We start from the raw sequence: 12,987 nt of genomic DNA on the forward strand, positions 1-12,987 counted from the left end.
CCACCACTAACCACCACCACTTTTCTCATATCCACCACCACTAGCAACTACTATCGTCGTCATCTCCACCACCACCACCTTATTAAGATTACTAGCAACCTTTAATTTCTTTCTAAAGAGTTTGAAAAAGCGGGGGCCTAACAACCACACCCAATATTTCGTTTGGAAATATGTATGGACTAACTCCAATATAATTTTAGGAAAATCAACTAGACATTCATACTCAATCAAGGAAACATATCCAAGAGTTGTATCTCTATTTCTCAAAACATTCTGCAATCGAACAAATACGAATCTGTGATCCTGATTGATATGAGAAATAACTTGAACGATATCAAAAAACCAATATTCAGGTGTCTATCAATCTATACCCAACAAACAAGGTTTGATTTCCTAATTGATTGAATTATGCACAACCTGTGATATTACAATTATATAAACAAATACAATGCGGAGAATAAATAACACATACACCAGAAATTTTATTAATGAGGAAACCGAAAATGCAAGAAAACCCCCGGGACCTATTCCAGATTGAACACCACATTGTATTAAGCCGCTAAAGACGGTAGCCTACTACAAGATAATTTCGGACTGGAATGTAGTTGAGCCCTTACCAATCTCACACTGATTAAGGTGCAGTCGCATTCTTTACGCCTCCAGAAGCACAACAGATTCTACGTACTTGATTCCATTAGCTGATCTAACCCACAACCAAGAGTTGCTACGACCCAAAGTCAAAGACTTATAAGCAAATATGTCTCCCACAGATAAGTTTATTCTGATAGATAAATCTGTCTCCCACAGAGATACCTATGAAGTTTTGTTTTGTCTTTTGATAAATCAAGATGCACAGCGAACCAATTAATAATTCAGTCTTATATTCCCGAAGAACATCCTAGAAATATCAATCACCTCACAATAACTTAATTATATGGTAGTAGAACAAGTTATTGTGGAATCACAAAGAATGAGATGGAGAGCTTTGTGATTACTTTTTATATCTTACCTATAGGATATAAATCTCGAGCAAATATTAAAGAAGATAGTACTCAATATGATAGAACAAGTAATATCAGAATACGCAACTACATAGAAAATAGTTGGATATGGATTCATAAACCCAATGACGTCTTCAAGTCGTTAACTTATAATGGTTTTAGAAACAACCTAGGTTAAAGGATAATCAACTCTAGTCGCAACTAGTATTACACATAAGTGTGGGGATTAGATTTTCCAGTTGCTAGAGTTCTCTCTTATATAGTCTTTCAAATCAGGTTCTGCTTCAATCAAAGACAAGGCATTCAATATTCATCGTTAGATGAAAACCTGATTTAAGATTCAAGCTAAGTTTGCTTAAAAACAAAGCAATATATTTCCAGCATTAGATGAAATATACCTTTATTTAGATATGGATAACCGTACATAAACGTGTATATTGAGTTGGCTCAATAATAGTTAACTGAAGTTAGTCATATGAACATTTTTGTCTTAACCTCATTCATCTAACATATATAGATCAACTATGATGATAAATCAATCATGAAAAATTATCAAATGAATGTAATTGTGTTTCTCATAGAGTTGTTCGATTGTTCACTATCTCATTGAAAAATATATGAACAAATTGAAACAAAATCGGATTGATTCGTAATTGTACAAAATACTAATACAAGAATCAATTCATGAACATTAAGCCACGAATTTCAAAGATTCCATTCCTTAATATATAAATGTATTTTTTCATGTATATGTTTGAAAATCATACTTAAACGATTTTAGAACTTTAACCACTAAGTTTGCGATTTTGGTCTTGTCCAGCCGTTTGCAAACGGGTACACAAACAGCCGTCCCGGACCTAACTCAGGTAGAACCGTTCGCATACTGGTGTGCAAACTTGGTTTCGGGTCTTGTCAGTTAAAACCATTCTCATACTGGTATGCAAACTTGGTTTCCGGACCTGAATCGTACCATAACAATTTGCATACTAGGTACACATACTGTGATGTATCGAGACAAAGGTTTTTGTTCTAAACTCCCATTTCAGTCATTGAAACATTCTTAAAAAATGACAATGGATGTCTCACACAAACCATTAGCTTATAAGCAATTTTCAAGTGATCGAATGATCAATAAGAAAATTTCGAGTCGACATCAAATGATGGTCTCACACAAATCATCTAAGATGTTTCAAGACGATTTCCACATGATTATCTTTTGACTTATAATTTAGTTTCCAACAAATAAATTGTTTCCAACTAAACATGTCAAGAATATAGATGAACGTAGCCAAATCAAAAAGCTTCCAACACATATTTTGAGAAATAGATAAGCAAGTTAAACTCAGCTCGAAATATCAAATGTGTATAATATGAAGTCTATACAGCTATACGATTTTGTCTCAATAGAATATATAATAGAATAAAATAGACTTCTGAGTGATAGATAAGTTTTAGTATCCACATACCTTTTGTTAATGAAGTTCCTCTGAGTTCTCCAGTAGATTTTCGTCTTCAGTTATAAGCGTCGTGAAGTCTAAAGCTCAATTACACATTTTATCCTAGTACGAGACATAGCTATAAGTAGACTACAATTCAACATTATAGTTTTCATCACTAAACTTGACAAACAAGCTTGAGATAGCAACGGTTGCGAGTTCGACCGAGCAATGATCTAACAATTTCCCCATTTGTCAATTTTAGTGACAAAACTGTCAATACATATAGATTTCAGAATATGTAAACTTTGTAGCTTCTCATCCATCATGCTTGATTTCCTTGGTCCTTCAACATTCCTTGAATTCTTCGCTGCTCCATGTACTCCAGTGATTCTGAACGTGTTCAACTCAGCATCATTATTGTTGAAGATCCATAACCATAACAATAAGAAAGTAGTTGTTATCAATTATTGTTATACAATGTCATATTATTACAAGGCATATCAAATTCCAATTGCATCACAACTTTGGCAATAATACTATGGTGATACGTACCACTCCCCCTTAGTCAATACTTCATCTCGCAATGAAAACCACTCCCCCTTACATAATGATCCTTAAACCATATGTATGTAGTGTGAACTAACAAATAATTCTCCCCCTTTTTGTCAATATAAATTGGCAAATGTACGAAAACTAAGGGATTATAATGAAATTCTCATAGAGATACTTCATGACTAAAAGAGCACATGTCAACTTTGTTTCGATGATTTCACATAGTCGAAACTTAGTGTATTCATCAAGGATCTAATAAAGATACAAGTTAACTCCTTCAATATTCCACAGCCGCACTCCCCACAAAGATTTGGAAATTAAGCACAAGTTCAATTAAGAACTGTCCCCTATAAAATGTCATTCCCGAGTGAACAACAAGAGCGACCTTGCTTTCACAAGAAAAGAAGGATTTTTTTGGACATTAAAAAATCACATGAAACATAAATTTGTATCCAAAATACTCAATTAAATTAACCACAAGAGAACCCATGATTAATTTAATCGAAAATGCTCACATAAGAGAATTTACAGAGACGCACTGTATTTACACAAAGATGTTGATCAAGGAAAGACCAATACTGCGGATTATTCAAACATTCATTATACTTTCCATCAATATTTGCATAGAGACATATGATAGACTTAATCTTTTTAAACAAAAGTTCATCCTATCTTCCATAAATATTTGCATAAGGACACGATAAGCTTAACTTTTGTTGTCAAAAGTTTATTATATCTTTTATCAATATTTGCATAATGACATATGATAGATTTAGATTTTGAGCAAGTATGGGACAATCATAGTTCACGGGCGGAAAAACACATATCCCATAACAAGTTGCAATATAAAAAACCATAAAGATTAATTGATGAGCACGAAAGTGCGACACATTTTCACTCATAAATACATTAGCTGGGACTCATTTTATCACTAATAAACGTGTTTGTAGGTGTTTTTGTGAAATAAGCTCTTATGGAGAAAGTTGCTCGAAAAGTAGTTTTTGTACCCCGGAGGACGCGTGTTATTCGGACTCTCATCGCTGGTTAAGGGGAACCTCAATTACTAAGGGGTAACCAAATTACTATTCGCACCCCAAGAATTACTAAATATACCCCAAATTGCTAAAGGGACGCTGGATCTGGATAAGGGGCAGTCATCTTCTTCGTTTGAATTTTGAATTTTGGCGGGAAAATGGTTGTAGAATTAGGGTTGAAGATTTGAAGGCGTTAGGAAGAGACTAAAGTGCTGAAATCAAATGGGTTTGTTCCTAGGGCCTAAAAAGAGGCGGTTATGTGCTTTGTTTCAGTTACATTTGTTTGGATAATCAACGATTGATGGAAATAGCAAGAACAGTTTTGGCGGGAAAATATGGCAGTGAAGAACAGAATTTAGGGTTTGATTTTTGGGCATTCTAGGGAGAGATTCAATCATTGATTTCTTTGTGATAGCTTTATTAGACCCAAACAGGGTTGGTAAGGTCTTTGGATTGGATTAACTTAGGGTATATCGTCGGAGAGAAGAAAACAGGGAAGGCTTAAAATCCTGAAAGTTTCTTTGAAGGATTATGGGGAGTTCGAGAGAGACTAAACCTCGGATTTGGATCGAAACCGGTTTGTTTCTACTAAACAGGGATGGTATGGTCGATAGTTTCAATCAGTTTGGGTCGGATATCGAACTTGATGATAAAACAGGGAAAACGGTGTGTCACCTGCGATATTCCCTGTATAGATTTTGTGAAGATTTTGGAGAAGCTCAGTGGAGATTTAATCGTTGAAATCAGTTTAGAATATCCTGTTTGACTAAAACAGGACTGGTATATGAGTTGGAATCGAGAAAAGTGGGATGGTTACGTGGATTGGTGAAAACAGAGCATAAGAGTTTTCATGGGGTTCTGTTAAGAAGATTACGTGAATATACCATGCTTGCACGAGTTTTACTCTGCCTTGGAGTTGTATTCAGCGCGTAAGGAGTGTGATTAGTTGTATAAGACGTGTGAGAAGAGAAGAAAGAAGAATAATGGAAATAAAATATCGTAACCATGCAGCAAAGTAAAGAAAGAATATATGGAGTTACTACAAAGATTTTCTCGACCTGTTGAGTATAAATAGAGTGGTCGGGATCAGAGAAAGGACATCGAGAGTTTGGTTCAGAGACTGAGTGTAAAATAGGAGGTTGCAGAGTGAATCATCACCTGCAGGAAGAATAAGCCACGAAGAAAATAAGACTGCAAACTGCAGTCGTTATTTCTAGTGTCTTATTTTTCCAACATCCTAGCGTCTTAAATTTTGTAACAGTCCATTGTAACAAGTAGCTTCAGTTTGCAACAAATATTGTAATAGTGATTTCTGTAACGCCTATACAGTGTTGCAGATTCATTGTTTTATTAATAAAAACACCATTTGAGCTATAAATCATATTTTTTGAGTGTGTTTTTATCATGAAAAGATAGACCCCAACACTGGGTCGACGGAGGAATCCGGACTTCATACATGGGTGAATTTGTTTTATTTTCTATTTGACTTTTGCACTTAATTAAAATAGAATTATGATTTGAAAAAATTAGTTATTATTTTATCAGATGGGTCATGATTGCTTAGATGTTTGATGTCCCATGCTTATGATTTATAACTAATGTTTGGAGAATCTATCTTGGCAAGAATAAGAGTCGATGTTGTTTTATTTGTCGAGCGATAATTGTTTGAGAATGAATAATTGAACCTATTCATATGAGTTTGGCCGAATCCTAGACCCAGTAACTCTCTATTTTATTCCTTTAAAATTAATCTTAACAAGTCTTAGAGTTCGAATCCTATTTACTAAAAATACAACGATAACCAAAAAATCTGAATCATTAATACTGCAAAATCATCTTCCAAATAAACTTTAGAATTTAAATAAATTAATCCAAAAACATTGCAAGATGAAAATCGTTGGAAATAGCTATGTGTACTCATAAAACTTGCTATTCCAAACCATAATTATCATTCTTAAAACACAAGAATAAATTTTCATAAGAAGTTTCTTAGACATAATAACACAAAAAGAAAACACAATTGTGAGTCATTAGACATGACCAGCAACTAGAGGTCGAAACAAAGGAGGTGTGGGAATTTCCCAGTTTCTAGAGTCCTCTTATATATCCTTTCAAATTAGGGTTTGCTTAGTTAGCTTATAAAGAAAGCATTCATTATTCAACGTTAGATGAAATCTTGATTTAAGATGCAAGCTAAGTTTTGCTTGAAACCAAAACAATATCTCTCCACCGTTGGATGGACTTAGCTTGTCACACACAAATTAAATATACTTCATTTAGATATGGGTAACCGTACCTAAACGTGTACATTGGGTTGGCTCAATAATAATTAACCAAAGTTAGCCATATGAACACTTTTGTCTAATCCACATTCATATAACACATCTAGATTAACTATGATGATCAATCAATCATGAATGATAATCAAAGAACCTAATTGTGTTCTTCATAGAGTTGTTCAATTGTTAACAATCACATAAAAGTATATATGATCCAATTGAAGCAAAATCGGATTAGTCGGAAGAATCAATTCATGAACATTTAAGCCACGGTTTGCAAAGATTGCATTCCTTATTATATACATGTATTTGTTCATGAGTATGAGAACATACTTTGACGATTTTAGAACTTGAACTACTTAAGTTTGCAAACGTGTATGCAAACTTAAGTTTCGGACATTGGTCATGACCAACAGTTTGAAAACGGGTACGCAAGCTTTGGTTCCGGACCGAACTCAGGTGAATAAGTTCGCAAACAAGTATGCAAAATTAGTTCTCAGACTTCAACAGTTAAATCAATTTTCGAACGGGTATGCAAACTTAACTTAACAGTTGAAGCAATTTGCGAATGGGTATGCAAACTTAGTTTCCGGTCCTGAATTATATCAAAACAGATCGCATACTTAGTACACATACTGTAATGTATCCAGACATGGGTTTTAGCTCTTAACTCCCATTTCAATCATTGAAATATTCTTAGAAGACTACAATGGATGTCTCACACACACGATTAGCTAATAAAAAATTTCCAAGTAATCAAATGATCAATACGAAACTTTCCGAGTCAACATCAAATGACTGTCTCACACAAATCATGTAAGATATTTCAAGAAAATTTCCACATGAACATCTTTTGACATAATGTCAAGAATAATGATGAACGTAGCTAAGACAAAAATATCCCAACACATATTTCGAGAAATAGTTAAGTGAGTTAAACTTATCTCAAAATCTCAAATATGCATGATACGAAACACTATATCATATACGACTTTTGTCTCAATAGGAGATAGGAAAGAATATAATAGACTTATGAGTGATAGATAATTTTTAGTCTCCACATACCTTTTGTTGATGAAGTTCCTCCGAGTTCTTCAGTATATCTTCGTCTTCAGTTGTAAGCGCCGTAAATTCTAAAGCTCAATTATACAATCTATCATAGTCTGAAACTCCTATAAGTAGACTAGAAATAAAGACTATAATTTTGATCAACTAAACTTGACAAACAAGCTTGAGATAGCAACACTTGCGATCTCTACCGAGCAATGCTCTAACAATCTCCCCCTTTGTCAATTTTAATGACAAAACTATCAATACATATAAATTGCAAAATAAATAAGACTTTGTAGATTATCATCTATCATGCTTCATTTCCTTGATTCTTCAACGTTACTTGAATTCTTCGCCGATCCAAGTATTGAAGTAACTTTGAATGTGCTCGACTCATCATCATTATTGTTGAAGATCCGTAGCTATAGCAATACAAAAACAATTGTTCTCAAATATTGTTATACAATGTCATACTATTATGACACAACATCAAAGTTCAATTGTGCCACAACTTGGATAATAATACTATGGTGATATGTATCACTCCCCCTTAGTCAATACTTTATCTTACAATGAAAACCATTCCCCCTTACATAATGATCCGTAAACCATATGCATGTAGTGTGAACTACAAAATAATTCATCCCCTTTTTATAAATATAAATTGGCAAAGTACAAAAATTATGGGATCTGGCAGGCCTCGAGGAGGGTATATAAAAATGAAGCGTGATCAAAACGCGGGCCTACAGTAATACCGCAAGTGCACGGTCGTCAGTTGTAGCTCGTGCAAGTACGGGTCGATCCACAGAGACTGGGTGTGTTTTGTAGTGTTTAGCTATTTTGGGTTCTAGTTGCTATTGGGCTATGAAGCCTTTTGGCTTAAATTGGGCTTTGAGTACTAATGGGTTTGATAACAATAAAATGAACTGAGCTTGGGCTCAGTTAGTCTTTGAAGTGTAAATGGGCTTTGGCCTTAAACTTAGGCTTTTGATTAAGCCCACAGTTGACTGAATTGGGCTTTTAGCCTTAACCTAAACTGTGGGTGGGCCTTAATGAACTGGGCTTTGAGCCTTAATGAAATGGGCTTGGTTTAGCTAGGCCTTTGGGCTTCACTGAATTGAACTTGGGCTCAGTTGCAGCAGCAGCAGCAGTGGAAGGAAAAGGCAGCTGCAGCAACAGCAGGGGAAGCAAACAGCAGCAGCAACAGGGTTGCAGCAAGCCAAGGAAAGCAGCTGCACAAGCACTGAGTAGCAGGATAGGGAAGCAACAACAGGGCAAAAGCAACAGCACAAGGGCTTCTGGCTTAGTAGCAAAAGAGGAGTGTAAACAGTGGCTCTAGGCCAAAGATGGAAGCAAACCAGAGAACAAAAGAATGGCAAAAACAGCAAAGATTAAACAGACTAAAAACTAAACAGCAAAAGAAAGATGACAATGAAGAAAACAGTGTGAACAAGATAAATGAACCAAGGCCTAAGGCCAAGGGCAGGGGTGTGGAGAAGAAGTAACAAAGCAAAGCTAAGGCATTCATCTAGAGTGGGAAGAGAACTAGCTTGCTCATTGTCACTAGTGAGCACTAGTTTCTCCCCACTACTCAATCAACACAATGCACTGAAATTTCTAGCTTAACATTCACACAAAACAGTAAACAAGAGTGATGAAAGAACACTAGGATGATGAATCCACCATTAACCTAAGGGATATTCTACTCACAGCTAAGAAAATTACCAAAGTGCTAATTGTCTGATTAAAGCACAACTAGTCTAAGGGCTTAGCAACACTGAACATGAGCTGCACATGATGAAGACTATCTCAGCTGGTTCATGATTTCATCTAGTCCTAGCATTTAGGATTCAGAACATACATAACAGGAATAGTACAGAACATTACATCTAATGGAGAAATTGAACAATACACAGAACATGGAAAAACATGGATAGCAAACACATGAATTGAAAACAAGGTGAACTAAAACTGAATTTGGAATTAAAATTGCAAATTAAAATTAAGTCTACAAATACAAAACAGGGAAGAAAAATCTACCCAAGAGGAACTGGCTAGTCCAGCCCTCATGGGGATACACTGGCTAGTCCAGAGATAATCCATTACACCCACCACAGTCCCCTTTTTATACCCAATTACATGATTAGGGTTTACACCCTTTTCACCCAAAAATCCCCAAAACAGTAGACATTAGGGTTCTACCTAATGTGACAGAAAATCACAGTTAAATTCAATTACCTACCCTATATCACCCACTTTATCTTCTCCATGCTCTATCTCAACCTAATTAGGATTTATGTAAAAACCCCCAAATTGACAGAACTAGGTTTTGGTAAATTCTTACCCAAATTGATGTGATTTGACGAGTTTTTCTTCGATCCATTCTTCTCCTTGGTCCTCTGTTCCATTCCCATGCTTCAATTACTACTCGAGACTCACCTATTTGACTGATTTCTCACCTAGGGTTTCAGAGAAAAGAATGGTGAGAAATCAGTGAAATAGAGGGCTAGAGAGAGGGGTATTAGGTGGTTTAGGTAATATGGGTGGTTGTGATGATGGTATGGTGGTTGCATGATGGTTGTAGCAGGTGAAGAAGGTGCTGGTGATGATGGTGGTGCGGCAGGTGAAGAAGGTGGTTCTGCAGAGGGAGGAGAGGGAGGAGAGGAAGAAGGTGAAGGTCGATTGTTTTGGGAAGAAGGGGATGTTTGGTTTGATGGGTATAGGGTTAGGTTGTTTGAGTGTGAAGCGGGCCCATCAGATTTCGATGTCTTGCGATGCTTAGCCGTGGGGTATGGAGATGAAGATTGATCTAACGGATAAAAGTGAAGATGCTGGCAGCGACCGTTGGATGCAGATATACAACGAAATTAACGGCGCCAGATGGAGTTAGGTGTTGTAGTGTTAAGCGGAAGTATCGAGGTTTGATGCGCAGGCAAAGAAGCGATCGTTGGATTCAACTACAATCTAATCTGAAGGCTTGGAATTGAGGCACTATGGTGTTTTGCAGGAGCTTCAGATTTTGATGCGCGATGAAGGAGCGACCATCGGATGATGAGATGGATCCAATCCGACGGCTGAAGATGGAGGCGGTTTTGGTTATAGAAAATGGGTTTGGGTAAGGGTTTTGGGCCTTGGGTATGCCAAGCCCATATCTTCTTTAAGAACAATTCTTCCTTCTTGAGCCCATTCCTAGCTTTTGGACGTACGCTCCATTCTTTGCGGCTTCCTTGTAATTCCTCCCGGCTTTTCACTACTCTTTAGCTCTTTTCCGCTCCGCAAGTTATCCAGACTTTATTTATTACCTAAAAATGCAAAATTAAGTAAGAAAAATATTTATTCTTGAAAACAATGAAAATACAGAATATGGGATAAAATGTAGAATTAATGCACAAAAGATGAGTTAAATGCCAACAAAAAGGGATAAATATATACATATTTGGCACTCATCAAATACCCCCAAACCTGAATTTTACTTGTCCTCAAGTAAAACAAAACTAAGGAAATCCTAACTATACCACTGTCGCTGGTCTCTCGAATGCATTTAGCGTATGCACTAAGCCTTTAAACCACTAAGTGTCCCTAGTGGACGAGTTGAAGTCTCGTGAAGGTTTGCTTAGAACGTACCTACAAAGTTCTAGGTCAAAATATAAGCTCAGATTCCATCAAATGTGACATGTGCAAAACAGTTTAAGCTCACAGCAAAATGGAGATGTCAATCTAGCTATCGAAGGCACAATCCTAGCACTGATAACAAAAAAAGACATGTGATAAGAGTGTAAAGTGTATCTACACATGTGTAAAGAAAGATCTGAAGTTATGACTACTAATCACCAAGAGATAGTTTCTCAGGCTAAGAACCAAGGTCGAAATCTAGCTAGCTGTCCGGACTTTACGAGAATTGTGAATGAGTTGGAGGTATTTCACAATTACTCGCGTTGTACATCAATGGCATACACCCTCCTTGCTTATTACAATGAAACAACAAAATGACTATTTACATTGACTATTCTCTTTTTATTTTTGGAACAAGAGATGATGGAATAAAATACTTGATTTTTTTGTATTTTTCTTTTTTTTGATTTTTTTTTTTTTTTTTTTTTTTTTTTTTGCATAAGAAAACACTTTTGATACAAATACAAAAGGAAACAAAAATTACATGACACTTTGCAAGAGGTAGCCCTTTTTGATGCACCCAGTTAAATTCGATGGTTGTCTTTCTTAATGTAACCTCCACCTTCTATCCCAACCAACCAAAGAACAAGCTAGTCAAGTTTCGTTCAGTATTCTAAAGTGATTGGCAATCGTAACTTCCTATCAAACACCTTGAAGATCGAGGCCATACATGTATTGGTAGATCGTGCGCGTGCAAATTTCTTATCACTATGTGAATTGTGCTAGAATCAGGGTGCCTAAATATCTAGACTAAGACTCCTAATAATTACATATTTGCACAAGAGTCAACATTTCAAGGTAAATGAGCTCCATTTTTATGATTTTTCATTTTTTAATTTTTTATTTTGATTTTTCAATTTTTTTTTGGAATTTTGATTTTTTTCAAAAAGAAGAAGGAGTTCGTTTTCAATTATGGAAAATTATCATGGTATCTACTCTATACCCCCAAACCTAAACTAAACATTGTCCTCAATGTTTCAAAATATGGAAAGAATTAAAATGCAACATATGGAAAGGGACATGCTGAGTAGAGTAAAAGGAGAGAGAATACCCGATTTCGGCGAAAGCAGAATTAAAACTCCGTTATCCAAGGCAAAACTCCAACATATTCGGAGTCACAATGGATGAGCACAAAATATATACAAAAGGAAATTGAACTAACACATTATCTACAAGAAAATTTGGTTTTTAATGGGATTGGACTTTTTGGAAAAATTTGGTTTTGTTGGGAAAAAGAAAAATTTTGGTTTTTAGGGAAACATTTGGAAAACTTTGGTTTTTATGGGAAAAATTTTTTTTTGGTTTTGTCGGGATAAGGAGAAAGAAGAAAAATTTGGTTTAAAATGGGAGCAAAGTAGAAATTTGGTTTTAAAATTGGGAGCAAAAGAAATTTTGGTTTTTTTTTTTTTTTTTTTTTTTTAAAAAAGAAAATAAAATTTGGTTTTTGATGGGAGCAAGCCCACTGTTTGTCCTGTGTTTGCTTTGGCTCCGCTTGGTTGAAAACTTTTGGTGGAACTGAGTCCAAAATCTCGGCCTAGAATTTGGGTACTCGGCCCACTAACGAGTTCAACTAGCGTGATCGGTCACAAGCTCAGCTGGGTTTAAAAACCCAGAATACAAAATACAAGTCCAAATTAAACAAGCTCACAAAAATTAAATACAAGCCCACAAATTAAATTATTACAAACCCAACAGAAAATAAGAGAAGCCCAAAAATTGGCTTTAATATTACAAGCCCACAATTAAAAAATTGGAAGCCCACAATTCGGGTTCTCTTAAATGGGTTACCTTTTAAGCACAACCCAGCTGCTCTGATATTGTTGCAAAAACCCAGTTGGGCTTTGGTTCTTTTCCTTGGTGGCGTCCCAGCAGAGGAAAAACAGGTTCAGAATAGCAGGTCCAACAGCAAATGAAGAGAAGCAGATGCAGATGCTATGCAGTGAAATGCAAAAATAGCTAA

Source organism: Papaver somniferum, chromosome 7 (genome assembly GCF_003573695.1).
Source record: "Papaver somniferum cultivar HN1 chromosome 7, ASM357369v1, whole genome shotgun sequence".
Lineage (NCBI taxonomy): Eukaryota > Viridiplantae > Streptophyta > Magnoliopsida > Ranunculales > Papaveraceae > Papaver > Papaver somniferum.